The following is a 26,963-nucleotide window of genomic DNA, read 5'->3' on the forward strand; positions in this document are numbered from 1 at the left end:
AGACCACCAGGGAGGGATGGTTTAGTTTGACACTCCATGAAAGAAAAGGAAGTTTCCTGAATGAAGTCCAAAGCAATGGAATGTGAGGGAGTGGGCTACTAGGAATCAGTTTTAGAAGGAAGGAGAGTAAAAATGGTTGTGCATAGCAGTCTTAAATTACACCACACAGTAGCTTTACCTGATGGATGTATAGTACTGGCACGAAAAAATTATTTTGAGGAGCTAGACGTTGAGAGTCCCTGGCTCCATGATAAATTGTTCTGGTGCTAAAGAAAGAAGACATTAATGATTCAGATATCAAATAAAGTCTAATTGGTTCTGATGAAAAAAATACTTTTGTACAAGAGCACAAGTCTTTTAGTAGCTAACTGAAAAATATTCACTAAGAAAGGAAGATAGCTGACTCTTTGTTATCAATTTCCATTGTCTGTTTTGACAACTCACTGTTGCTCAAGTATTAGAAATGATGCGCTGAACTGAAAGTGCATCATTTCTTTGAAAGGTTGGTGTTTTTGGCAAAAATATTCCAAGGACCTCACTTTCCCTGACCGGGAATAGAACCTGGGCCGCGGCGGTGAGAGCGCTGAATCCTAGCCAGTAGACCACCAGGGAGGGATGGTTTAGTTTGACACTCCATGTAAAAAAAAATACTTTTGTACAAGAGCACAAGTCTTTTAGTAGCTAACTGAAAAATATTCACTAAGAAAGGAAGATAGCTGACTCTTTGTTATCAATTTCCATTGTCTGTTTTGACAACTCACTGTTGCTCAAGTATTAGAAATAATGCGCTGAACTGAAAGTGCATCATTTCTTTGAAAGGTTGGTGTTTTTGGCAAAAATATTCCAAGGACCTCACTTTCCCTGACCGGGAATCGAACCGAACCCGGGCCGCGGCGGTGAGAGCACCGAATCCTAGCCACTAGACCACCAGGGAGGGATGGTTTAGTTTGACACTCCATGAAAGAAAAGGAAGTTTCCTGAATGAAGTCCAAAGCAATGGAATGTGAGGGAGTGGGCTACTAGGAATCAGTTTTAGAAGGAAGGAGAGTAAAAATGGTTGTGCACAGCAGTCTTAAATTACACCACACAGCAGCTTTACCTGATGGATGTATAGTACTGGCACAAAAAAATTATTTTGAGGAGCTAGACGTTGAGAGTCCCTGGCTCCATGATAAATTGTTCTGGTGCTAAGGAAAGAAGACATTAATGATTCAGATATCAAATAAGGTCTAATTGGTTCTGATGAAAAAAATACTTTTGTACAAGAGCACAAGTCTTTTAGTAGCTAACTGAAAAATATTCACTAAGAAAGGAAGATAGCTGACTCTTTGTTATCAATTTCCATTGTCTGTTTTGACAACTCACTGTTGCTCAAGTATTAGAAATAATGCGCTGAACTGAAAGTGCATCATTTCTTTGAAAGGTTGGTGTTTTTGGCAAAAATATTCCAAGGACCTCACTTTCCCTGACCGGGAATCGAACCTGGGCCGCGGCGGTGAGAGCGCCAAATCCTAGCCAGTAGACCACCAGGGAGGGATGGTTTAGTTTGACACTCCATGTCAAAAAAAATACTTTTGTACAAGAGCACAAGTCTTTTAGTAGCTAACTGAAAAATATTCACTAAGAAAGGAAGATAGCTGACTCTTTGTTTTCAATTTCCATTGCCTGTTTTGACATCTCACTGTTGCTCAAGTATTAGAAATGATGCGCTGAACTGAAAGTGCATCATTTCTTTGAAAGGTTGGTGTTTTTGGCAAAAATATTCAGAGGACCTCACTTTCCCTGACCAGGAATCGAACCCAGGCGGCGGCGGTGAGAGCGCCGAATCCTAGCCACTAGACCACCAGGGAGGGATGGTTTAGTTTGACACTCCATGAAAGAAAAGGAAGTTTCCTGAATGAAGTCCAAAGCAATGGAATGTGAGGGAGTGGGCTACTAGGAATCAGTTTTAGAAGGAAGGAGAGTAAAAATGGTTGTGCATAGCAGTCTTAAATTACACCACACAGCAGCTTTACCTGATGGATGTATAGTACTGGCACAAAAAAATTATTTTGAGGAGCTAGACGTTGAGTGTCCCTGGCTCCATGATAAATTGTTCTCGTGCTAAAGAAAGAAGACATTAATGATTCAGATATGAAATATGGTCTAATTGGTTCTGATGAAAAAAATACTTTTGTACAAGAGCACAAGTCTTTTAGTAGCTAACTGAAAAATATTCACTAAGAAAGGAAGATAGCTGACTCTTTGTTATCAATTTCCATTGTCTGTTTTGACATCTCACTGTTGCTCAAGTATTAGAAATGATGCGCTGAACTGAAAGTGCATCATTTCTTTGAAAGGTTGGTGTTTTTGGCAAAAACATTCCGAGGACCTCACTTTCCCTGACCGGGAATTGAACACGGGCCGCGGCGGTGAGAGCGCCGGATCCTAGCCACTAGACCAACAGGGAGGGATGGTTTAGTTTGACACTCCATGAAAGAAAAGGAAGTTTCCTGAATGAAGTCCAAAGCAATGGAATGTGAGGGAGTGGGCTACTAGGAATCAGTTTTAGAAGGAAGGAGAGTAAAAATGGTTGTGCACAGCAGTCTTAAATTACACCACACATCAGCTTTACCTGATGGATGTATAGTACTGGCACGAAAAAATTATTTTGAGGAGCTAGACGTTGAGAGTCCCTGGCTCCATGATAAATTGTTCTGGTGCTAAAGAAAGAAGACATTAATGACTCAGATATCAAATATGGTCTAATTGGTTCTGATGAAAAAAATACTTTTGTACAAGAGCACAAGTCTTTTAGTAGCTAACTGAAAAATATTCACTAAGAAAGGAAGATAGCTGACTCTTTGTTTTCAATTTCCATTGCCTGTTTTGACATCTCACTGTTGCTCAAGTATTAGAAATGATGCGCTGAACTGAAAGTGCATCATTTCTTTGAAAGGTTGGTGTTTTTGGCAAAAATATTCAGAGGACCTCACTTGCCCTGACCAGGAATCGAACCCGGGCGGCGGCGGTGAGAGCGCCGAATCCTAGCCACTAGACCACCAGGGAGGGATGGTTTAGTTTGACACTCCATGAAAGAAAAGGAAGTTTCCTGAATGAAGTCCAAAGCAATGGAATGTGAGGGAGTGGGCTACTAGGAATCAGTTTTAGAAGGAAGGAGAGTAAAAATGGCTGTGCATAGCAGTCTTAAATTACACCACACAGCAGCTTTACCTGATGGATGTATAGTACTGGCACAAAAAAATTATTTTGAGGAGCTAGACGTTGAGTGTCCCTGGCTCCATGATAAATTGTTCTCGTGCTAAAGAAAGAAGACATTAATGATTCAGATATCAAATATGGTCTAATTGGTTCTGATGAAAAAAATACTTTTGTACAAGAGCACAAGTCTTTTAGTAGGTAGCTGAAAAATATTCACTAAGAAAGGAAGATAGCTGACTCTTTGTTATCAATTTCCATTGTCTGTTTTGACATCTCACTGTTGCTCAAGTATTAGAAATGATGCGCTGAACTGAAAGTGCATCATTTCTTTGAAAGGTTGGTGTTTTTGGCAAAAACATTCTGAGGACCTCACTTTCCATGACCGGGAATCGAACCCGGACCGCGGCGGTGAGAGCGCCGAATCCTAGCCACTAGACCACCAGGGAGGGATGGTTTAGTTTGACACTCCATGAAAGAAAAGGAAGTTTCCTGAATGAAGTCCAAAGCAATGGAATGTGAGGGAGTGGGCTACTAGGAATCAGTTTTAGAAGGAAGGAGAGTAAAAATGGTTGTGCACAGCAGTCTTAAATTACACCACACAGCAGCTTTACCTGATGGATGTATAGTACTGGCACGAAAAAATTATTTTGAGGAGCTAGACGTTGAGAGTCCCTGGCTCCATGATAAATTGTTCTCGTGCTAAAGAAAGAAGACATTAATGATTCAGATATGAAATATGGTCTAATTGGTTCTGATGAAAAAAATACTTTTGTACAAGAGCACAAGTCTTTTAGTAGCTAACTGAAAAATATTCACTAAGAAAGGAAGATAGCTGACTCTTTGTTATCAATTTCCATTGTCTGTTTTGACATCTCACTGTTGCTCAAGTATTAGAAATGATGCGCTGAACTGAAAGTGCATCATTTCTTTGAAAGGTTGGTGTTTTTGGCAAAAACATTCCGAGGACCTCACTTTCCCTGACCGGGAATTGAACCCGGGCCGCGGCGGTGAGAGCGCCGAATTCTAGCCACTAGACCAACAGGGAGGGATGGTTTAGTTTGACACTCCATGAAAGAAAAGGAAGTTTCCTGAATGAAGTCCAAAGCAATGGAATGTGAGGGAGTGGGCTACTAGGAATCAGTTTTAGAAGGAAGGAGAGTAAAAATGGTTGTGCACAGCAGTCTTAAATTACACCACACAGCAGCTTTACCTGATGGATGTATAGTACTGGCACGAAAAAATTATTTTGAGGAGCTAGACGTTGAGAGTCCCTGGCTCCATGATAAATTGTTCTGGTGCTATAGAAAGAAGACATTAATGACTCAGATATCAAATATGGTCTAATTGGTTCTGATGAAAAAAATACTTTTGTACAAGAGCACAAGTCTTTTAGTAGCTAACTGAAAAATATTCACTAAGAAAGGAAGATAGCTGACTCTTTGTTTTCAATTTCCATTGCCTGTTTTGACATCTCACTGTTGCTCAAGTATTAGAAATGATGCGCTGAACTGAAAGTGCATCATTTCTTTGAAAGGTTGGTGTTTTTGGCAAAAATATTCAGAGGACCTCACTTGCCCTGACCAGGAATCGAACCCGGGCGGCGGCGGTGAGAGCGCCGAATCCTAGCCACTAGACAACCAGGGAGGGATGGTTTAGTTTGACACTCCATGAAAGAAAAGGAAGTTTCCTGAATGAAGTCCAAAGCAATGGAATGTGAGGGAGTGGGCTACTAGGAATCAGTTTTAGAAGGAAGGAGAGTAAAAATGGCTGTGCATAGCAGTCTTAAATTACACCACACAGCAACTTTACCTGATGGATGTATAGTACTGGCACAAAAAAATTATTTTGAGGAGCTAGACGTTGAGTGTCCCTGGCTCCATGATAAATTGTTCTCGTGCTAAAGAAAGAAGACATTAATGATTCAGATATCAAATATGGTCTAATTGGTTCTGATGAAAAAAATACTTTTGTACAAGAGCACAAGTCTTTTAGTAGGTAACTGAAAAATATTCACTAAGAAAGGAAGATAGGTGACTCTTTGTTATCAATTTCCATTGTCTGTTTTGACATCTCACTGTTGCTCAAGTATTAGAAATGATGCGCTGAACTGAAAGTGCATCATTTCTTTGAAAGGTTGGTGTTTTTGGCAAAAACATTCCGAGGACCTCACTTTCCATGACCGGGAATCGAACCCGGACCGCGGCGGTGAGAGCGCCGAATCCTAGCCACTAGACCACCAGGGAGGGATGGTTTAGTTTGACACTCCATGTCAAAAAAAATACTTTTGTACAAGAGCACAAGTCTTTTAGTAGCTAACTGAAAAATATTCACTAAGAAAGGAAGATAGCTTACTCTTTGTTTTCAATTTCCATTGCCTGTTTTGACATCTCACTGTTGCTCAAGTATTAGAAATGATGCGCTGAACTGAAAGTGCATCATTTCTTTGAAAGGTTGGAGTTTTTGGCCAAAATTTTCCGAGGAACTCACTTTCCCTGACCGGGAATCGAACCCGGGCCGCGCCGGTGAGAGCGCCGAATCCTAGCCACTAGACCACCAGGGAGGGATGGTTTAGTTTGACACTCCATGAAAGAAAAGGAAGTTTCCTGAATGAAGTCCAAAGCAATGGAATGTGAGGGAGTGGGCTACTAGGAATCAGTTTTAGAAGGAAGGAGAGTAAAAATGGTTGTGCACAGCAGTCTTAAATTACACCACACAGCAGCTTTACCTGATGGATGTATAGTACTGGCACGAAAAAATTATTTTGAGGAGCTAGACGTTGAGAGTCCCTGGCTCCATGATAAATTGTTCTGGTGCTAAAGAAAGAAGACATTAATGACTCAGATATCAAATAAGGTCTAATTGGTTCTGATGAAAAAAATACTTTTGTACAAGAGCACAAGTCTTTTAGTAGCTAACTGAAAAATATTCACTAAGAAAGGAAGATAGCTGACTCTTTGTTATCAATTTCCATTGTCTGTTTTGACAACTCACTGTTGCTCAAGTATTAGAAATAATGCGCTGAACTGAAAGTGCATCATTTCTTTGAAAGGTTGGTGTTTTTGGCAAAAATATTCCAAGGACCTCACTTTCCCTGACCGGGAATCGAACCCGGGCCGCGGCGGTGAGAGCGCCGAATCCTAGCCAGTAGACCACCAGGGAGGGATGGTTTAGTTTGACACTCCATGTCAAAAAAAATACTTTTGTACAAGAGCACAAGTCTTTTAGTAGCTAACTGAAAAATATTCACTAAGAAAGGAAGATAGCTGACTCTTTGTTTTCAATTTCCATTGCCTGTTTTGACATCTCACTGTTGCTCAAGTATTAGAAATGATGCGCTGAACTGAAAGTGCATCATTTCTTTGAAAGGTTGGTGTTTTTGGCAAAAATATTCAGAGGACCTCACTTTCCCTGACCAGGAATCGAACCCGGGCGGCGGCGGTGAGAGCGCCGAATCCTAGCCACTAGACCACCAGGGAGGGATGGTTTAGTTTGACACTCCATGAAAGAAAAGGAAGTTTCCTGAATGAAGTCCAAAGCAATGGAATGTGAGGGAGTGGGCTACTAGGAATCAGTTTTAGAAGGAAGGAGAGTAAAAATGGTTGTGCACAGCAGTCTTAAATTACACCACACAGCAGCTTTACCTGATGGATGTATAGTACTGGCACGAAAAAATTATTTTGAGGAGCTAGACGTTGAGAGTCCCTGGCTCCATGATAAATTGTTCTGGTGCTAAAGAAAGAAGACATTAATGACTCAGATATCAAATATGGTCTAATTGGTTCTGATGAAAAAAATACTTTTGTACAAGAGCACAAGTCTTTTAGTAGCTAACTGAAAAATATTCACTAAGAAAGGAAGATAGCTGACTCTTTGTTTTCAATTTCCATTGCCTGTTTTGACATCTCACTGTTGCTCAAGTATTAGAAATGATGCGCTGAACTGAAAGTGCATCATTTCTTTGAAAGGTTGGTGTTTTTGGCAAAAATATTCAGAGGACCTCACTTGCCCTGACCAGGAATCAAACCCGTGCGGCGGCGGTGAGAGCGCCGAATCCTAGCCACTAGACCACCAGGGAGGGATGGTTTAGTTTGACACTCCATGAAAGAAAAGGAAGTTTCCTGAATGAAGTCCAAAGCAATGGAATGTGAGGGAGTGGGCTACTAGGAATCAGTTTTAGAAGGAAGGAGAGTAAAAATGGCTGTGCATATCAGTCTTAAATTACACCACACAGCAGCTTTATCTGATGGATGTATAGTACTGGCACAAAAAAATTATTTTGAGGAGCTAGACGTTGAGTGTCCCTGGCTCCATGATAAATTGTTCTCGTGCTAAAGAAAGAAGACATTAATGATTCAGATATCAAATATGGTCTAATTGGTTCTGATGAAAAAAATACTTTTGTACAAGAGCACAAGTCTTTTAGTAGGTAACTGAAAAATATTCACTAAGAAAGGAAGATAGCTGACTCTTTGTTATCAATTTCCATTGTCTGTTTTGACATCTCACTGTTGCTCAAGTATTAGAAATGATGCGCTGAACTGAAAGTGCATCATTTCTTTGAAAGGTTGGTGTTTTTGGCAAAAACATTCTGAGGACCTCACTTTCCATGACCGGGAATCGAACCCGGACCGCGGCGGTGAGAGCGCCGAATCCTAGCCACTAGACCACCAGGGAGGGATGGTTTAGTTTGACACTCCATGAAAGAAAAGGAAGTTTCCTGAATGAAGTCCAAAGCAATGAAATGTGAGGGAGTGGGCTACTAGGAATCAGTTTTAGAAGGAAGGAGAGTAAAAATGGTTGTGCACAGCAGTCTTAAATTACACCACACAGCAGCTTTACCTGATGGATGTATAGTACTGGCACGAAAAAATTATTTTGAGGAGCTAGACGTTGAGAGTCCCTGGCTCCATGATAAATTGTTCTGGTGCTAAAGAAAGAAGACATTAATGATTCAGATATCAAATAAGGTCTAATTGGTTCTGATGAAAAAAATACTTTTGTACAAGAGCACAAGTCTTTTAGTAGCTAACTGAAAAATATTCACTAAGAAAGGAAGATAGCTGACTCTTTGTTTTCAATTTCCATTGCCTGTTTTGACATCTCACTGTTGCTCAAGTATTAGAAATGATGCGCTGAACTGAAAGTGCATCATTTCTTTGAAAGGTTGGTGTTTTTGGCAAAAATATTCAGAGGACCTCACTTGCCCTGACCAGGAATCGAACCCGGGTGGCGGCGGTGAGAGCGCCGAATCCTAGCCACTAGACCACCAGGGAGGGATGGTTTAGTTTGACACTCCATGAAAGAAAAGGAAGTTTCCTGAATGAAGTCCAAAGCAATGGAATGTGAGGGAGTGGGCTACTAGGAATCAGTTTTAGAAGGAAGGAGAGTAAAAATGGCTGTGCATAGCAGTCTTAAATTACACCACACAGCAGCTTTACCTGATGGATGTATAGTACTGGCACAAAAAAATTATTTTGAGGAGCTAGACGTTGAGTGTCCCTGGCTCCATGATAAATTGTTCTCGTGCTAAAGAAAGAAGACACTAATGATTCAGATATCAAATATGGTCTAATTGGTTCTGATGAAAAAAATACTTTTGTACAAGAGCACAAGTCTTTTAGTAGGTAACTGAAAAATATTCACTAAGAAAGGAAGATAGCTGACTCTTTGTTATCAATTTCCATTGTCTGTTTTGACATCTCACTGTTGCTCAAGTATTAGAAATGATGCGCTGAACTGAAAGTGCATCATTTCTTTGAAAGGTTGGTGTTTTTGGCAAAAACATTCCGAGGACCTCACTTTCCCTGACCGGGAATCGAACCCGGACCGCGGCGGTGAGAGCGCCAAATCCTAGCCACTAGACCACCAGGGAGGGATGGTTTAGTTTGACACTCCATGTCAAAAAAAATACTTTTGTACAAGAGCACAAGTCTTTTAGTAGCTAACTGAAAAATATTCACTAAGAAAGGAAGATAGCTTACTCTTTGTTTTCAATTTCCATTGCCTGTTTTGACATCTCACTGTTGCTCAAGAATTAGAAATGATGCGCTGAACTGAAAGTGCATCATTTCTTTGAAAGGTTGGTGTTTTGGCCAAAATTTTCTGAGGAACTCACTTTCCCTGACCGGGAATCGAACCCGGGCCGCGGCGGTGAGAGCGCCGAATCCTAGCCACTAGACCACCAGGGAGGGATGGTTTAGTTTGACACTCCATGAAAGAAAAGGAAGTTTCCTGAATGAAGTCCAAAGCAATGGAATGTGAGGGAGTGGGCTACTAGGAATCAGTTTTAGAAGGAAGGAGAGTAAAAATGGCTGTGCATAGCAGTCTTAAATTACACCACACAGCAGCTTTACCTGATGGATGTATAGTACTGGCACAAAAAAATTATTTTGAGGAGCTAGACGTTGAGTGTCCCTGGCTCCATGATAAATTGTTCTCGTGCTAAAGAAAGAAGACATTAATGATTCAGATATCAAATATGGTCTAATTGGTTCTGATGAAAAAAATACTTTTGTACAAGAGCACAAGTCTTTTAGTAGGTAACTGAAAAATATTCACTAAGAAAGGAAGATAGCTGACTCTTTGTTATCAATTTCCATTGTCTGTTTTGACATCTCACTGTTGCTCAAGTATTAGAAATGATGCGCTGAACTGAAAGTGCATCATTTCTTTGAAAGGTTGGTGTTTTTGGCAAAAACATTCCGAGGACCTCACTTTCCCTGACCGGGAATCGAACCCGGACTGCGGCGGTGAGAGCGCCAAATCCTAGCCACTAGACCACCAGGGAGGGATGGTTTAGTTTGACACTCCATGTCAAAAAAAATACTTTTGTACAAGAGCACAAGTCTTTTAGTAGCTAACTGAAAAATATTCACTAAGAAAGGAAGATAGCTTACTGTTTGTTTTCAATTTCCATTGCCTGTTTTGACATCTCACTGTTGCTCAAGAATTAGAAATGATGCGCTGAACTGAAAGTGCATCATTTCTTTGAAAGGTTGGAGTTTTTGGCCAAAATATTCCGAGGAACTCACTTTCCCTGACCAGGAATCGAACCCGGGCCGCGGCGGTGAGAGCGCCGAATCCTAGCCACTAGACCACCAGGGAGGGATGGTTTAGTTTGACACTCCATGAAAGAAAAGGAAGTTTCCTGAATGAAGTCCAAAGCAATGGAATGTGAGGGAGTGGGCTACTAGGAATCAGTTTTAGAAGGAAGGAGAGTAAAAATGGTTGTGCATAGCAGTCTTAAATTACACCACACAGCAGCTTTACCTGATGGATGTATAGTACTGGCACAAAAAAATTATTTTGAGGAGCTAGACGTTGAGTGTCCCTGGCTCCATGATAAATTGTTCTCGTGCTAAAGAAAGAAGACATTAATGATTCAGATATCAAATATGGTCTAATTGGTTCTGATGAAAAAAATACTTTTGTACAAGAGCACAAGTCTTTTAGTAGGTAACTGAAAAATATTCACTAAGAAAGGAAGATAGCTGACTCTTTGTTATCAATTTCCATTGTCTGTTTTGACATCTAACTGTTGCTCAAGTATTAGAAATGATGCGCTGAACTGAAAGTGCATCATTTCTTTGAAAGGTTGGTGTTTTTGGCAAAAACATTCCGAGGACCTCACTTTCCCTGACCGGGAATCGAACCCGGGCCGCGCCGGTGAGAGCGCCGAATCCTAGCCACTAGACCACCAGGGAGGGATGGTTTAGTTTGACACTCCATGAAAGAAAAGGAAGTTTCCTGAATGAAGTCCAAAGCAATGGAATGTGAGGGAGTGGGCTACTAGGAATCAGTTTTAGAAGGAAGGAGAGTAAAAATGGTTGTGCACAGCAGTCTTAAATTACACCACACAGCAGCTTTACCTGATGGATGTATAGTACTGGCACGAAAAAATTATTTTGAGGAGCTAGACTTTGAGAGTCCCTGGCTCCATGATAAATTGTTCTGGTGCTAAAGAAAGAAGACATTAATGATTCAGATATCAAATAAGGTCTAATTGGTTCTGATGAAAAAAATACTTTTGTACAAGAGCACAAGTCTTTTAGTAGCTAACTGAAAAATATTCACTAAGAAAGGAAGATAGCTGACTCTTTGTTTTCAATTTCCATTGCCTGTTTTGACATCTCACTGTTGCTCAAGTATTAGAAATGATGCGCTGAACTGAAAGTGCATCATTTCTTTGAAAGGTTGGTGTTTTTGGCAAAAATATTCCGAGGACCTCACTTGCCCTGACCAGGAATCGAACCCGGGCGGCGGCGGTGAGAGCGCCGAATCCTAGCCACTAGACGACCAGGGAGGGATGGTTTAGTTTGACACTCCATGAAAGAAAAGGAAGTTTCCTGAATGAAGTCCAAAGCAATGGAATGTGAGGGAGTGGGCTACTAGGAATCAGTTTTAGAAGGAAGGAGAGTAAAAATGGTTGTGCATAGCAGTCTTAAATTACACCACACAGCAGCTTTACCTGATGGATGTATAGTACTGGCACAAAAAAATTATTTTGAGGAGCTAGACGTTGAGTGTCCCTGGCTCCATGATAAATTGTTCTCGTGCTAAAGAAAGAAGACATTAATGATTCAGATATCAAATATGGTCTAATTGGTTCTGATGAAAAAAATACTTTTGTACAAGAGCACAAGTCTTTTAGTAGCTAACTGAAAAATATTCACTAAGAAAGGAAGATAGCTGACTCTTTGTTATCAATTTCCATTGTCTGTTTTGACAACTCACTGTTGCTCAACTATTAGAAATGATGCGCTGAACTGAAAGTGCATCATTTCTTTGAAAGGTTGGTGTTTTTGGCAAAAATATTCCGAGGACCTCACTTTCCCTGACCGGGAATCGACCCCGGGCCGCGGCGGTGAGAGCGCCGAATCCTAGCCACTAGACCACCAGGGAGGGATGGTTTTGTTTGACACTCCATGAAAGAAAAGGAAGTTTCCTGAATGAAGTCCAAAGCAATGGAATGTGAGGGAGTGGGCTACTAGGAATCAGTTTTAGAAGGAAGGAGAGTAAAAATGGTTGTGCATAGCAGTCTTAAATTACACCACACAGCAGCTTTACCTGATGGATGTATAGTACTGGCACGAAAAAATTATTTTGAGGAGCTAGACGTTGAGAGTCCCTGGCTCCATGATAAATTGTTCTGGTGCTAAAGAAAGAAGACATTAATGACTCAGATATCAAATATGGTCTAATTGGTTCTGATGAAAAAAATACTTTTGTACAAGAGCACAAGTCTTTTCGTAGCTAACTGAAAAATATTCACTAAGAAAGGAAGATAGCTGACTCTTTGTTATCAATTTCCATTGTCTATTTTGACAACTCACTGTTGCTCAACTATTAGAAATGATGCGCTGAACTGAAAGTGCATCATTTCTTTGAAAGGTTGGTGTTTTTGGCAAAAATATTCCGAGGACCTCACTTTCCCTGACCGAGAATCGACCCCGGGCCGCGGCGGTGAGAGCGCCGAATCCTAGCCACTAGACCACCAGGGAGGGATGGTTTTGTTTGACACTCCATGAAAGAAAAGGAAGTTTCCTGAATGAAGTCCAAAGCAATGGAATGTGAGGGAGTGGGCTACTAGGAATCAGTTTTAGAAGGAAGGAGAGTAAAAATGGTTGTGCATAGCAGTCTTAAATTACACCACACAGCAGCTTTACCTGATGGATGTATAGTACTGGCATGAAAAAATTATTTTGAGGAGCTAGACGTTGAGAGTCCCTGGCTCCATGATAAATTGTTCTGGTGCTAAAGAAAGAAGACATTAATGACTCAGATATCAAATATGGTCTAATTGGTTCTGATGAAAAAAATACTTTTGTACAAGAGCACAAGTCTTTTAGTAGCTAACTGAAAAATATTCACTAAGAAAGGAAGATAGCTGACTCTTTGTTTTCAATTTCCATTGCCTGTTTTGACATCTCACTGTTGCTCAAGTATTAGAAATGATGCGCTGAACTGAAAGTGCATCATTTCTTTGAAAGGTTGGTGTTTTTGGCAAAAATATTCAGAGGACCTCACTTTCCCTGACCAGGAATCGAACCCAGGCGGCGGCGGTGAGAGCGCCGAATCCTAGCCACTAGACCACCAGGGAGGGATGGTTTAGTTTGACACTCCATGAAAGAAAAGGAAGTTTCCTGAATGAAGTCCAAAGCAATGGAATGTGAGGGAGTGGGCTACTAGGAATCAGTTTTAGAAGGAAGGAGAGTAAAAATGGTTGTGCACAGCAGTCTTAAATTACACCACACAGCAGCTTTACCTGATGGATGTATAGTACTGGCACGAAAAAATTATTTTGAGGAGCTAGACTTTGAGAGTCCCTGGCTCCATGATAAATTGTTCTGGTGCTAAAGAAAGAAGACATTAATGATTCAGATATCAAATAAGGTCTAATTGGTTCTGATGAAAAAAATACTTTTGTACAAGAGCACAAGTCTTTTAGTAGCTAACTGAAAAATATTCACTAAGAAAGGAAGATAGCTGACTCTTTGTTTTCAATTTCCATTGCCTGTTTTGACATCTCACTGTTGCTCAAGTATTAGAAATGATGCGCTGAACTGAAAGTGCATCATTTCTTTGAAAGGTTGGTGTTTTTGGCAAAAATATTCCGAGGACCTCACTTGCCCTGACCAGGAATCGAACCCGGGCGGCGGCGGTGAGAGCGCCGAATCCTAGCCACTAGACGACCAGGGAGGGATGGTTTAGTTTGACACTCCATGAAAGAAAAGGAAGTTTCCTGAATGAAGTCCAAAGCAATGGAATGTGAGGGAGTGGGCTACTAGGAATCAGTTTTAGAAGGAAGGAGAGTAAAAATGGTTGTGCATAGCAGTCTTAAATTACACCACACAGCAGCTTTACCTGATGGATGTATAGTACTGGCACAAAAAAATTATTTTGAGGAGCTAGACGTTGAGTGTCCCTGGCTCCATGATAAATTGTTCTCGTGCTAAAGAAAGAAGACATTAATGATTCAGATATCAAATATGGTCTAATTGGTTCTGATGAAAAAAATACTTTTGTACAAGAGCACAAGTCTTTTAGTAGCTAACTGAAAAATATTCACTAAGAAAGGAAGATAGCTGACTCTTTGTTATCAATTTCCATTGTCTGTTTTGACAACTCACTGTTGCTCAACTATTAGAAATGATGCGCTGAACTGAAAGTGCATCATTTCTTTGAAAGGTTGGTGTTTTTGGCAAAAATATTCCGAGGACCTCACTTTCCCTGACCGGGAATCGACCCCGGGCCGCGGCGGTGAGAGCGCCGAATCCTAGCCACTAGACCACCAGGGAGGGATGGTTTTGTTTGACACTCCATGAAAGAAAAGGAAGTTTCCTGAATGAAGTCCAAAGCAATGGAATGTGAGGGAGTGGGCTACTAGGAATCAGTTTTAGAAGGAAGGAGAGTAAAAATGGTTGTGCATAGCAGTCTTAAATTACACCACACAGCAGCTTTACCTGATGGATGTATAGTACTGGCACGAAAAAATTATTTTGAGGAGCTAGACGTTGAGAGTCCCTGGCTCCATGATAAATTGTTCTGGTGCTAAAGAAAGAAGACATTAATGACTCAGATATCAAATATGGTCTAATTGGTTCTGATGAAAAAAATACTTTTGTACAAGAGCACAAGTCTTTTCGTAGCTAACTGAAAAATATTCACTAAGAAAGGAAGATAGCTGACTCTTTGTTATCAATTTCCATTGTCTATTTTGACAACTCACTGTTGCTCAACTATTAGAAATGATGCGCTGAACTGAAAGTGCATCATTTCTTTGAAAGGTTGGTGTTTTTGGCAAAAATATTCCGAGGACCTCACTTTCCCTGACCGAGAATCGACCCCGGGCCGCGGCGGTGAGAGCGCCGAATCCTAGCCACTAGACCACCAGGGAGGGATGGTTTTGTTTGACACTCCATGAAAGAAAAGGAAGTTTCCTGAATGAAGTCCAAAGCAATGGAATGTGAGGGAGTGGGCTACTAGGAATCAGTTTTAGAAGGAAGGAGAGTAAAAATGGTTGTGCATAGCAGTCTTAAATTACACCACACAGCAGCTTTACCTGATGGATGTATAGTACTGGCATGAAAAAATTATTTTGAGGAGCTAGACGTTGAGAGTCCCTGGCTCCATGATAAATTGTTCTGGTGCTAAAGAAAGAAGACATTAATGACTCAGATATCAAATATGGTCTAATTGGTTCTGATGAAAAAAATACTTTTGTACAAGAGCACAAGTCTTTTAGTAGCTAACTGAAAAATATTCACTAAGAAAGGAAGATAGCTGACTCTTTGTTATCAATTTCCATTGTCTGTTTTGACAACTCACTGTTGCTCAAGTATTAGAAATGATGCGCTGAACTGAAAGTGCATCATTTCTTTGAAAGTTTGGTGTTTTTGGCAAAAATATTCCGAGGACCTCACTTTCCCTGACCGGGAATCGAACCCGGGCCGCGGCGGTGAGAGCGCCGAATCCTAGCCACTAGACCACCAGGGAGGGATGGTTTAGTTTGACACTCCATGAAAGAAAAGGAAGTTTCCTGAATGAAGTCCAAAGCAATGGAATGTGAGGGAGTGGGCTACTAGGAATCAGTTTTAGAAGGAAGGAGAGTAAAAATGGTTGTGCATAGCAGTCTTAAATTACACCACACAGCAGCTTTACCTGATGGATATATAGTACTGGCACGAAAAAATTATTTTGAGGAGCTAGACGTTGAGAGTCCCTGGCTCCATGATAAATTGTTCTGGTGCTAAAGAAAGAAGACATTAATGACTCAGATATCAAATATGGTCTAATTGGTTCTGATGAAAAAAATACTTTGGTACAAGAGCACAAGTCTTTTAGTAGCTAACTGAAAAATATTCACTAAGAAAGGAAGATAGCTGACTCTTTGTTATCAATTTCCATTGTCTGTTTTGACAACTCACTGTTGCTCAAGTATTAGAAATGATGCGCTGAACTGAAAGTGCATCATTTCTTTGAAAGGTTGGTGTTTTTGGCAAAAATATTCCGAGGACCTCACTTTCCCTGACCGGGAATCGAACCCGGGCCGCGGTGGTGAGAGCGCCGAATCCTAGCCACTAGACCACCAGGGAGGGATGGTTTAGTTTGACACTCCATGAAAGAAAAGGAAGTTTCCTGAATGAAGTCCAAAGCAATGGAATGTGAGGGAGTGGGCTACTAGGAATCAGTTTTAGAATGAAGGAGAGTAAAAATGGTTGTGCATAGCAGTCTTAAATTACACCACACAGCAGCTTTACCTGATGGATGTATAGTACTGGCACGAAAAAATTATTTTGAGGAGCTAGACGTTGAGAGTCCCTGGCTCCATGATAAATTGTTCTGGTGCTAAAGAAAGAAGACATTAATGACTCAGATATCAAATATGGTCTAATTGGTTCTGATGAAAAAAATACTTTTGTACAAGAGCACAAGTCTTTTAGTAGCTAACTGAAAAATATTCACTAAGAAAGGAAGATAGCTGACTCTTTGTTATCAATTTCCATTGTCTGTTTTGACAACTCACTGTTGCTCAAGTATTAGAAATGATGTGCTGAACTGAAAGTGCATGATTTCTTTGAAAGGTTGGTGTTTTTGGCAAAAACATTCCGAGGACCTCACTTTCCCTGACTGGGAATCGACCCCGGGCCGCGGCGGTGAGAGCGCCGAATCCTAGCCACTAGACCACCAGGGAGGGATGGTTTTGTTTGACACTCCATGAAAGAAAAGGAAGTTTCCTGAATGAAGTCCAAAGCAATGGAATGTGAGGGAGTGGGCTACTAGGAATCAGTTTTAGAAGGAAGGAGAGTAAAAATGGTTGTGCATAGCAGTCTTAAATTACACCACACAGCAGCTTTACCTGATGGATGTATAGTACTGGCACGAAAAAATTATTTTGAGGAGCTAGACGTTGAGAGTCCCTGGCTCCATGATAAATTGTTCTGGTGCTAAAGAAAGAAGACATTAATGACTCAGATATCAAATATGGTCTAATTGGTTCTGATGAAAAAAATACTTTTGTACAAGAGCACAAGTCTTTTAGTAGCTAACTGAAAAATATTCACTAAGAAAGGAAGATAGCTGACTCTTTGTTATCAATTTCCATTGTCTGTTTTGACAACTCACTGTTGCTCAAGTATTAGAAATGATGCGCTGAACTGAAAGTGCATCATTTCTTTGAAAGGTTGGTGTTTTTGGCAAAAATATTCCGAGGACCTCACTTTCCCTGACCGGGAATCGAACCCGGGCCGCGGCGGTGAGAGCGCCGAATCCTAGCCACTAGACCACCAGGGAGGGATGGTTTAGTTTGACACTCCATGAAAGAAAAGGAAGTTTCCTGAATGAAGTCCAAAGCAATGGAATGTGAGGGAGTGGGCTACTAGGAATCAGTTTTAGAAGGAAGGAGAGTAAAAATGGTTGTGCATAGCAGTCTTAAATTACACCACACAGCAGCTTTACCTGATGGATGTATAGTACTGGCACGAAAAAATTATTTTGAGGAGCTAGACATTGAGAGTCCCTGGCTCCATGATAAATTGTTCTGGTGCTAAAGAAAGAAGACATTAATGACTCAGATATCAAATATGGTCTAATTGGTTCTGATGAAAAAAATACTTTGGTACAAGAGCACAAGTCTTTTAGTAGCTAACTGAAAAATATTCACTAAGAAAGGAAGATAGCTGACTCTTTGTTATCAATTTCCATTGTCTGTTTTGACAACTCACTGTTGCTCAAGTATTAGAAATGATGCGCTGAACTGAAAGTGCATCATTTCTTTGAAAGGTTGGTGTTTTTGGCAAAAATATTCCGAGGACCTCACTTTCCCTGACCGGGAATCGAACCCGGGCGGCGGCGGTGAGAGCGCCGAATCCTAGCCACTAGACCACCAGGGAGGGATGGTTTAGTTTGACACTCCATGAAAGAAAAGGAAGTTTCCTGAATGAAGTCCAAAGCAATGGAATGTGAGGGAGTGGGCTACTAGGAATCAGTTTTAGAAGGAAGGAGAGTAAAAATGGTTGTGCACAGCAGTCTTAAATTACACCACACAGCAGCTTTACCTGATGGATGTATAGTACTGGCACGAAAAAATTATTTTGAGGAGCTAGACGTTGAGAGTCCCTGGCTCCATGATAAATTGTTCTGGTGCTAAAGAAAGAAGACATTAATGACTCAGATATCAAATATGGTCTAATTGGTTCTGATGAAAAAAATACTTTTGTACAAGAGCACAAGTCTTTTAGTAGCTAACTGAAAAATATTCACTAAGAAAGGAAGATAGCTGACTCTTTGTTTTCAATTTCCATTGCCTGTTTTGACATCTCACTGTTGCTCAAGTATTAGAAATGATGCGCTGAACTGAAAGTGCATCATTTCTTTGAAAGGTTGGTGTTTTTGGCAAAAATTTTCAGAGGACCTCACTTGCCCTGACCAGGAATCGAACCTGGGCGGCGGCGGTGAGAGCGCCGAATCCTAGCCACTAGACCACCAGGGAGGGATGGTTTAGTTTGACACTCCATGAAAGAAAAGGAAGTTTCCTGAATGAAGTCCAAAGCAATGGAATGTGAGGGAGTGGGCTACTAGGAATCAGTTTTAGAAGGAAGGAGAGTAAAAATGGTTGTGCATAGCAGTCTTAAATTACACCACACAGCAGCTTTACCTGATGGATGTATAGTACTGGCACAAAAAAATTATTTTGAGGAGCTAGACGTTGAGTGTCCCTGGCTCCATGATAAATTGTTCTCGTGCTAAAGAAAGAAGACATTAATGATTCAGATATCAAATATGGTCTAATTGGTTCTGATGAAAAAAATACTTTTGTACAAGAGCACAAGTCTTTTAGTAGCTAACTGAAAAATATTCACTAAGAAAGGAAGATAGCTGACTCTTTGTTATCAATTTCCATTGTCTGTTTTGACAACTCACTGTTGCTCAACTATTAGAAATGATGCGCTGAACTGAAAGTGCATCATTTCTTTGAAAGGTTGGTGTTTTTGGCAAAAATATTCCGAGGACCTCACTTTCCCTGACCGGGAATCGACCCCGGGCCGCGGCGGTGAGAGCGCCGAATCCTAGCCACTAGACCACCAGGGAGGGATGGTTTTGTTTGACACTCCATGAAAGAAAAGGAAGTTTCCTGAATGAAGTCCAAAGCAATGGAATGTGAGGGAGTGGGCTACTAGGAATCAGTTTTAGAAGGAAGGAGAGTAAAAATGGTTGTGCACAGCAGTCTTAAATTACACCACACAGCAGCTTTACCTGATGGATGTATAGTACTGGCACGAAAAAATTATTTTGAGGAGCTAGACGTTGAGAGTCCCTGGCTCCATGATAAATTGTTCTGGTGCTAAAGAAAGAAGACATTAATGACTCAGATATCAAATATGGTCTAATTGGTTCTGATGAAAAAAATACTTTTGTACAAGAGCACAAGTCTTTTAGTAGCTAACTGAAAAATATTCACTAAGAAAGGAAGATAGCTGACTCTTTGTTATCAATTTCCATTGTCTGTTTTGACAACTCACTGTTGCTCAAGTATTAGAAATGATGCGCTGAACTGAAAGTGCATCATTTCTTTGAAAGGTTGGTGTTTTTGGCAAAAATTTTCAGAGGACCTCACTTGCCCTGACCAGGAATCGAACCCGGGCGGCGGCGGTGAGAGCGCCGAATCCTAGCCACTAGACCACCAGGGAGGGATGGTTTAGTTTGACACTCCATGAAAGAAACGGAAGTTTCCTGAATGAAGTCCAAAGCAATGGAATGTGAGGGAGTGGGCTACTAGGAATCAGTTTTAGAAGGAAGGAGAGTAAAAATGGTTGTGCATAGCAGTCTTAAATTACACCACACAGCAGCTTTACCTGATGGATGTATAGTACTGGCACGAAAAAATTATTTTGAGGAGCTAGACGTTGAGAGTCCCTGGCTCCATGATAAATTGTTCTGGTGCTAAAGAAAGAAGACATTAATGACTCAGATATCAAATATGGTCTAATTGGTTCTGATGAAAAAAATACTTTTGTACAAGAGCACAAGTCTTTTAGTAGCTAACTGAAAAATATTCACTAAGAAAGGAAGATAGCTGACTCTTTGTTATCAATTTCCATTGTCTATTTTGACAACTCACTGTTGCTCAACTATTAGAAATGATGCGCTGAACTGAAAGTGCATCATTTCTTTGAAAGGTTGGTGTTTTTGGCAAAAATATTCCGAGGACCTCACTTTCCCTGACCGAGAATCGACCCCGGGCCGCGGCGGTGAGAGCGCCGAATCCTAGCCACTAGACCACCAGGGAGGGATGGTTTTGTTTGACACTCCATGAAAGAAAAGGAAGTTTCCTGAATGAAGTCCAAAGCAATGGAATGTGAGGGAGTGGGCTACTAGGAATCAGTTTTAGAATGACGGAGAGTAAAAATGGTTGTGCATAGCAGTCTTAAATTACACCACACAGCAGCTTTACCTGATGGATGTATAGTACTGGCACGAAAAAATTATTTTGAGGAGCTAGACGTTGAGAGTCCCTGGCTCCATGATAAATTGTTCTGGTGCTAAAGAAAGAAGACATTAATGACTCAGATATCAAATATGGTCTAATTGGTTCTGATGAAAAAAATACTTTTGTACAAGAGCACAAGTCTTTTAGTAGCTAACTGAAAAATATTCACTAAGAAAGGAAGATAGCTGACTCTTTGTTATCAATTTCCATTGTCTGTTTTGACAACTCACTGTTGCTCAAGTATTAGAAATGATGTGCTGAACTGAAAGTGCATCATTTCTTTGAAAGGTTGGTGTTTTTGGCAAAAACATTCCGAGGACCTCACTTTCCCTGACTGGGAATCGACCCCGGGCCGCGGCGGTGAGAGCGCCGAATCCTAGCCACTAGACCACCAGGGAGGGATGGTTTTGTTTGACACTCCATGAAAGAAAAGGAAGTTTCCTGAATGAAGTCCAAAGCAATGGAATGTGAGGGAGTGGGCTACTAGGAATCAGTTTTAGAAGGAAGGAGAGTAAAAATGGTTGTGCATAGCAGTCTTAAATTACACCACACAGTAGCTTTACCTGATGGATGTATAGTACTGGCACGAAAAAATTATTTTGAGGAGCTAGACGTTGAGAGTCCCTGGCTCCATGATAAATTGTTCTGGTGCTAAAGAAAGAAGACATTAATGACTCAGATATCAAATATGGTCTAATTGGTTCGGATGAAAAAAATACTTTTGTACAAGAGCACAAGTCTTTTAGTAGCTAACTGAAAAATATTCACTAAGAAAGGAAGATAGCTGACTCTTTGTTATCAATTTCCATTGTCTGTTTTGACAACTCACTGTTGCTCAAGTATTAGAAATGATGCGCTGAACTGAAAGTGCATCATTTCTTTGAAAGGTTGGTGTTTTTGGCAAAAATATTCCGAGGACCTCACTTTCCCTGACCGGGAATCGAACCCGGGCCGCGGCGGTGAGAGCGCCGAATCCTAGCCACTAGACCACCAGGGAGGGATGGTTTAGTTTGACACTCCATGAAAGAAAAGGAAGTTTCCTGAATGAAGTCCAAAGCAATGGAATGTGAGGGAGTGGGCTACTAGGAATCAGTTTTAGAAGGAAGGAGAGTAAAAATGGTTGTGCATAGCAGTCTTAAATTACACCACACAGCAGCTTTACCTGATGGATGTATAGTACTGGCACGAAAAAATTATTTTGAGGAGCTAGACGTTGAGAGTCCCTGGCTCCATGATAAATTGTTCTGGTGCTAAAGAAAGAAGACATTAATGACTCAGATATCAAATAAGGTCTAATTGGTTCTGATGAAAAAAATACTTTTGTACAAGAGCACAAGTCTTTTAGTAGCTAACTGAAAAATATTCACTAAGAAAGGAAGATAGCTGACTCTTTGTTATCAATTTCCATTGTCTGTTTTGACAACTCACTGTTGCTCAAGTATTAGAAATGATGCGCTGAACTGAAAGTGCATCATTTCTTTGAAAGGTTGGTGTTTTTGGCAAAAATATTCCGAGGACCTCACTTTCCCTGACCGGGAATCGAACCCGGGCCGCGGCGGTGAGAGCGCCGAATCCTAGCCACTAGACCACCAGGGAGGGATGGTTTAGTTTGACACTCCATGAAAGAAAAGGAAGTTTCCTGAATGAAGTCCAAAGCAATGGAATGTGAGGGAGTGGGCTACTAGGAATCAGTTTTAGAAGGAAGGAGAGTAAAAATGGTTGTGCATAGCAGTCTTAAATTACACCACACAGCAGCTTTACCTGATGGATGTATAGTACTGGCACGAAAAAATTATTTTGAGGAGCTAGACATTGAGAGTCCCTGGCTCCATGATAAATTGTTCTGGTGCTAAAGAAAGAAGACATTAATGACTCAGATATCAAATATGGTCTAATTGGTTCTGATGAAAAAAATACTTTTGTACAAGAGCACAAGTCTTTTAGTAGCTAACTGAAAAATATTCACTAAGAAAGGAAGATAGCTGACTCTTTGTTATCAATTTCCATTGTCTGTTTTGACAACTCACTGTTGCTCAAGTATTAGAAATGATGCGCTGAACTGAAAGTGCATCATTTCTTTGAAAGGTTGGTGTTTTTGGCAAAAATATTCCGAGGACCTCACTTTCCCTGACCGGGAATCGAACCCGGGCCGCGGCGGTGAGAGCGCCGAATCCTAGCCACTAGACCACCAGGGAGGGATGGTTTAGTTTGACACTCCATGAAAGAAAAGGAAGTTTCCTGAATGAAGTCCAAAGCAATGGAATGTGAGGGAGTGGGCTACTAGGAATCAGTTTTAGAAGGAAGGAGAGTAAAAATGGTTGTGCACAGCAGTCTTAAATTACACCACACAGCAGCTTTACCTGATGGATGTATAGTACTGGCACGAAAAAATTATTTTGAGGAGCTAGACGTTGAGAGTCCCTGGCTCCATGATAAATTGTTCTGGTGCTAAAGAAAGAAGACATTAATGACTCAGATATCAAATATGGTCTAATTGGTTCTGATGAAAAAAATACTTTTGTACAAGAGCACAAGTCTTTTAGTAGCTAACTGAAAAATATTCACTAAGAAAGGAAGATAGCTGACTCTTTGTTTTCAATTTCCATTGCCTGTTTTGACATCTCACTGTTGCTCAAGTATTAGAAATGATGCGCTGAACTGAAAGTGCATAATTTCTTTGAAAGGTTGGTGTTTTTGGCAAAAATTTTCAGAGGACCTCACTTGCCCTGACCAGGAATCGAACCCGGGCGGCGGCGGTGAGAGCGCCGAATCCTAGCCACTAGACCACCAGGGAGGGATGGTTTAGTTTGACACTCCATGAAAGAAAAGGAAGTTTCCTGAATGAAGTCCAAAGCAATGGAATGTGAGGGAGTGGGCTACTAGGAATCAGTTTTAGAAGGAAGGAGAGTAAAAATGGTTGTGCATAGCAGTCTTAAATTACACCACACAGCAGCTTTACCTGATGGATGTATAGTACTGGCACAAAAAAATTATTTTGAGGAGCTAGACGTTGAGAGTCCCTGGCTCCATGATAAATTGTTCTGGTGCTAAAGAAAGAAGACATTAATGACTCAGATATCAAATATGGTCTAATTGGTTCTGATGAAAAAAATACTTTTGTACAAGAGCACAAGTCTTTTAGTAGCTAACTGAAAAATATTCACTAAGAAAGGAAGATAGCTGACTCTTTGTTATCAATTTCCATTGTCTGTTTTGACAACTCACTGTTGCTCAAGTATTAGAAATGATGTGCTGAACTGAAAGTGCATCATTTCTTTGAAAGGTTGGTGTTTTTGGCAAAAACATTCCGAGGACCTCACTTTCCCTGACTGGGAATCGACCCCGGGCCGCGGCGGTGAGAGCGCCGAATCCTAGCCACTAGACCACCAGGGAGGGATGGTTTTGTTTGACACTCCATGAAAGAAAAGGAAGTTTCCTGAATGAAGTCCAAAGCAATGGAATGTGAGGGAGTGGGCTACTAGGAATCAGTTTTAGAAGGAAGGAGAGTAAAAATGGTTGTGCATAGCAGTCTTAAATTACACCACACAGTAGCTTTACCTGATGGATGTATAGTACTGGCACGAAAAAATTATTTTGAGGAGCTAGACGTTGAGAGTCCCTGGCTCCATGATAAATTGTTCTGGTGCTAAAGAAAGAAGACATTAATGACTCAGATATCAAATATGGTCTAATTGGTTCGGATGAAAAAAATACTTTTGTACAAGAGCACAAGTCTTTTAGTAGCTAACTGAAAAATATTCACTAAGAAAGGAAGATAGCTGACTCTTTGTTATCAATTTCCATTGTCTGTTTTGACAACTCACTGTTGCTCAAGTATTAGAAATGATGCGCTGAACTGAAAGTGCATCATTTCTTTGAAAGGTTGGTGTTTTTGGCAAAAATATTCCGAGGACCTCACTTTCCCTGACCGGGAATCGAACCCGGGCCGCGGCGGTGAGAGCGCCGAATCCTAGCCACTAGACCACCAGGGAGGGATGGTTTAGTTTGACACTCCATGAAAGAAAAGGAAGTTTCCTGAATGAAGTCCAAAGCAATGGAATGTGAGGGAGTGGGCTACTAGGAATCAGTTTTAGAAGGAAGGAGAGTAAAAATGGTTGTGCATAGCAGTCTTAAATTACACCACACAGCAGCTTTACCTGATGGATGTATAGTACTGGCACGAAAAAATTATTTTGAGGAGCTAGACATTGAGAGTCCCTGGCTCCATGATAAATTGTTCTGGTGCTAAAGAAAGAAGACATTAATGACTCAGATATCAAATATGGTCTAATTGGTTCTGATGAAAAAAATACTTTTGTACAAGAGCACAAGTCTTTTAGTAGCTAACTGAAAAATATTCACTAAGAAAGGAAGATAGCTGACTCTTTGTTATCAATTTCCATTGTCTGTTTTGACAACTCACTGTTGCTCAAGTATTAGAAATGATGCGCTGAACTGAAAGTGCATCATTTCTTTGAAAGGTTGGTGTTTTTGGCAAAAATATTCCGAGGACCTCACTTTCCCTGACCGGGAATCGAACCCGGGCGGCGGCGGTGAGAGCGCCGAATCCTAGCCACTAGACCACCAGGGAGGGATGGTTTAGTTTGACACTCCATGAAAGAAAAGGAAGTTTCCTGAATGAAGTCCAAAGCAATGGAATGTGAGGGAGTGGGCTACTAGGAATCAGTTTTAGAAGGAAGGAGAGTAAAAATGGTTGTGCACAGCAGTCTTAAATTACACCACACAGCAGCTTTACCTGATGGATGTATAGTACTGGCACGAAAAAATTATTTTGAGGAGCTAGACGTTGAGAGTCCCTGGCTCCATGATAAATTGTTCTGGTGCTAAAGAAAGAAGACATTAATGACTCAGATATCAAATATGGTCTAATTGGTTCTGATGAAAAAAATACTTTTGTACAAGAGCACAAGTCTTTTAGTAGCTAACTGAAAAATATTCACTAAGAAAGGAAGATAGCTGACTCTTTGTTTTCAATTTCCATTGCCTGTTTTGACATCTCACTGTTGCTCAAGTATTAGAAATGATGCGCTGAACTGAAAGTGCATAATTTCTTTGAAAGGTTGGTGTTTTTGGCAAAAATTTTCAGAGGACCTCACTTGCCCTGACCAGGAATCGAACCCGGGCGGCGGCGGTGAGAGCGCCGAATCCTAGCCACTAGACCACCAGGGAGGGATGGTTTAGTTTGACACTCCATGAAAGAAAAGGAAGTTTCCTGAATGAAGTCCAAAGCAATGGAATGTGAGGGAGTGGGCTACTAGGAATCAGTTTTAGAAGGAAGGAGAGTAAAAATGGTTGTGCATAGCAGTCTTAAATTACACCACACAGCAGCTTTACCTGATGGATGTATAGTACTGGCACAAAAAAATTATTTTGAGGAGCTAGACGTTGAGAGTCCCTGGCTCCATGATAAATTGTTCTGGTGCTAAAGAAAGAAGACATTAATGACTCAGATATCAAATATGGTCTAATTGGTTCTGATGAAAAAAATACTTTTGTACAAGAGCACAAGTCTTTTAGTAGCTAACTGAAAAATATTCACTAAGAAAGGAAGATAGCTGACTCTTTGTTATCAATTTCCATTGTCTGTTTTGACAACTCACTGTTGCTCAAGTATTAGAAATGATGTGCTGAACTGAAAGTGCATCATTTCTTTGAAAGGTTGGTGTTTTTGGCAAAAACATTCCGAGGACCTCACTTTCCCTGACTGGGAATCGACCCCGGGCCGCGGCGGTGAGAGCGCCGAATCCTAGCCACTAGACCACCAGGGAGGGATGGTTTTGTTTGACACTCCATGAAAGAAAAGGAAGTTTCCTGAATGAAGTCCAAAGCAATGGAATGTGAGGGAGTGGGCTACTAGGAATCAGTTTTAGAAGGAAGGAGAGTAAAAATGGTTGTGCATAGCAGTCTTAAATTACACCACACAGTAGCTTTACCTGATGGATGTATAGTACTGGCACGAAAAAATTATTTTGAGGAGCTAGACGTTGAGAGTCCCTGGCTCCATGATAAATTGTTCTGGTGCTAAAGAAAGAAGACATTAATGACTCAGATATCAAATATGGTCTAATTGGTTCGGATGAAAAAAATACTTTTGTACAAGAGCACAAGTCTTTTAGTAGCTAACTGAAAAATATTCACTAAGAAAGGAAGATAGCTGACTCTTTGTTATCAATTTCCATTGTCTGTTTTGACAACTCACTGTTGCTCAAGTATTAGAAATGATGCGCTGAACTGAAAGTGCATCATTTCTTTG

The 26,963-nt window shown here is 40.7% G+C and overlaps 14 non-coding genes across 14 annotated transcripts; all 14 read right to left on the reverse strand.

Moving 5' to 3' along the window:
* Positions 1–5,689: 5,689 nt before the first annotated feature.
* On the reverse strand, positions 5,690–5,761 carry TRNAE-CUC (transfer RNA glutamic acid (anticodon CUC)). Its single transcript has one exon. It is a non-coding gene; the product is annotated as a tRNA-Glu (tRNA).
* A 3,240-nt stretch (positions 5,762–9,001) lies between these two features.
* Positions 9,002–9,073, reverse strand: TRNAE-CUC (transfer RNA glutamic acid (anticodon CUC)). Its single transcript has one exon. It is a non-coding gene; the product is annotated as a tRNA-Glu (tRNA).
* Positions 9,074–9,317: 244 nt separating this feature from the next.
* On the reverse strand, positions 9,318–9,389 carry TRNAE-CUC (transfer RNA glutamic acid (anticodon CUC)). Its single transcript has one exon. It is a non-coding gene; the product is annotated as a tRNA-Glu (tRNA).
* An 844-nt stretch (positions 9,390–10,233) lies between these two features.
* Positions 10,234–10,305, reverse strand: TRNAE-CUC (transfer RNA glutamic acid (anticodon CUC)). The gene has a single exon. It is a non-coding gene; the product is annotated as a tRNA-Glu (tRNA).
* A 527-nt stretch (positions 10,306–10,832) lies between these two features.
* Positions 10,833–10,904, reverse strand: TRNAE-CUC (transfer RNA glutamic acid (anticodon CUC)). The gene has a single exon. It is a non-coding gene; the product is annotated as a tRNA-Glu (tRNA).
* Positions 10,905–15,624: 4,720 nt separating this feature from the next.
* Positions 15,625–15,696, reverse strand: TRNAE-CUC (transfer RNA glutamic acid (anticodon CUC)). The gene has a single exon. It is a non-coding gene; the product is annotated as a tRNA-Glu (tRNA).
* A 527-nt stretch (positions 15,697–16,223) lies between these two features.
* On the reverse strand, positions 16,224–16,295 carry TRNAE-CUC (transfer RNA glutamic acid (anticodon CUC)). The gene has a single exon. It is a non-coding gene; the product is annotated as a tRNA-Glu (tRNA).
* Positions 16,296–17,421: 1,126 nt separating this feature from the next.
* TRNAE-CUC (transfer RNA glutamic acid (anticodon CUC)) lies at positions 17,422–17,493 on the reverse strand. Its single transcript has one exon. It is a non-coding gene; the product is annotated as a tRNA-Glu (tRNA).
* A 527-nt stretch (positions 17,494–18,020) lies between these two features.
* On the reverse strand, positions 18,021–18,092 carry TRNAE-CUC (transfer RNA glutamic acid (anticodon CUC)). Its single transcript has one exon. It is a non-coding gene; the product is annotated as a tRNA-Glu (tRNA).
* Positions 18,093–21,614: 3,522 nt separating this feature from the next.
* TRNAE-CUC (transfer RNA glutamic acid (anticodon CUC)) lies at positions 21,615–21,686 on the reverse strand. The gene has a single exon. It is a non-coding gene; the product is annotated as a tRNA-Glu (tRNA).
* Positions 21,687–22,213: 527 nt separating this feature from the next.
* On the reverse strand, positions 22,214–22,285 carry TRNAE-CUC (transfer RNA glutamic acid (anticodon CUC)). The gene has a single exon. It is a non-coding gene; the product is annotated as a tRNA-Glu (tRNA).
* Positions 22,286–22,812: 527 nt separating this feature from the next.
* TRNAE-CUC (transfer RNA glutamic acid (anticodon CUC)) lies at positions 22,813–22,884 on the reverse strand. The gene has a single exon. It is a non-coding gene; the product is annotated as a tRNA-Glu (tRNA).
* Positions 22,885–24,609: 1,725 nt separating this feature from the next.
* On the reverse strand, positions 24,610–24,681 carry TRNAE-CUC (transfer RNA glutamic acid (anticodon CUC)). Its single transcript has one exon. It is a non-coding gene; the product is annotated as a tRNA-Glu (tRNA).
* A 527-nt stretch (positions 24,682–25,208) lies between these two features.
* TRNAE-CUC (transfer RNA glutamic acid (anticodon CUC)) lies at positions 25,209–25,280 on the reverse strand. The gene has a single exon. It is a non-coding gene; the product is annotated as a tRNA-Glu (tRNA).
* Between the last annotated feature and the right edge of the window lie 1,683 nt (positions 25,281–26,963).

The sequence above is a fragment of the Taudactylus pleione genome, unplaced genomic scaffold (genome assembly GCF_031769625.1).
Source record: "Taudactylus pleione unplaced genomic scaffold, aTauple2 ptg000174l, whole genome shotgun sequence".
Lineage (NCBI taxonomy): Eukaryota > Metazoa > Chordata > Amphibia > Anura > Myobatrachidae > Taudactylus > Taudactylus pleione.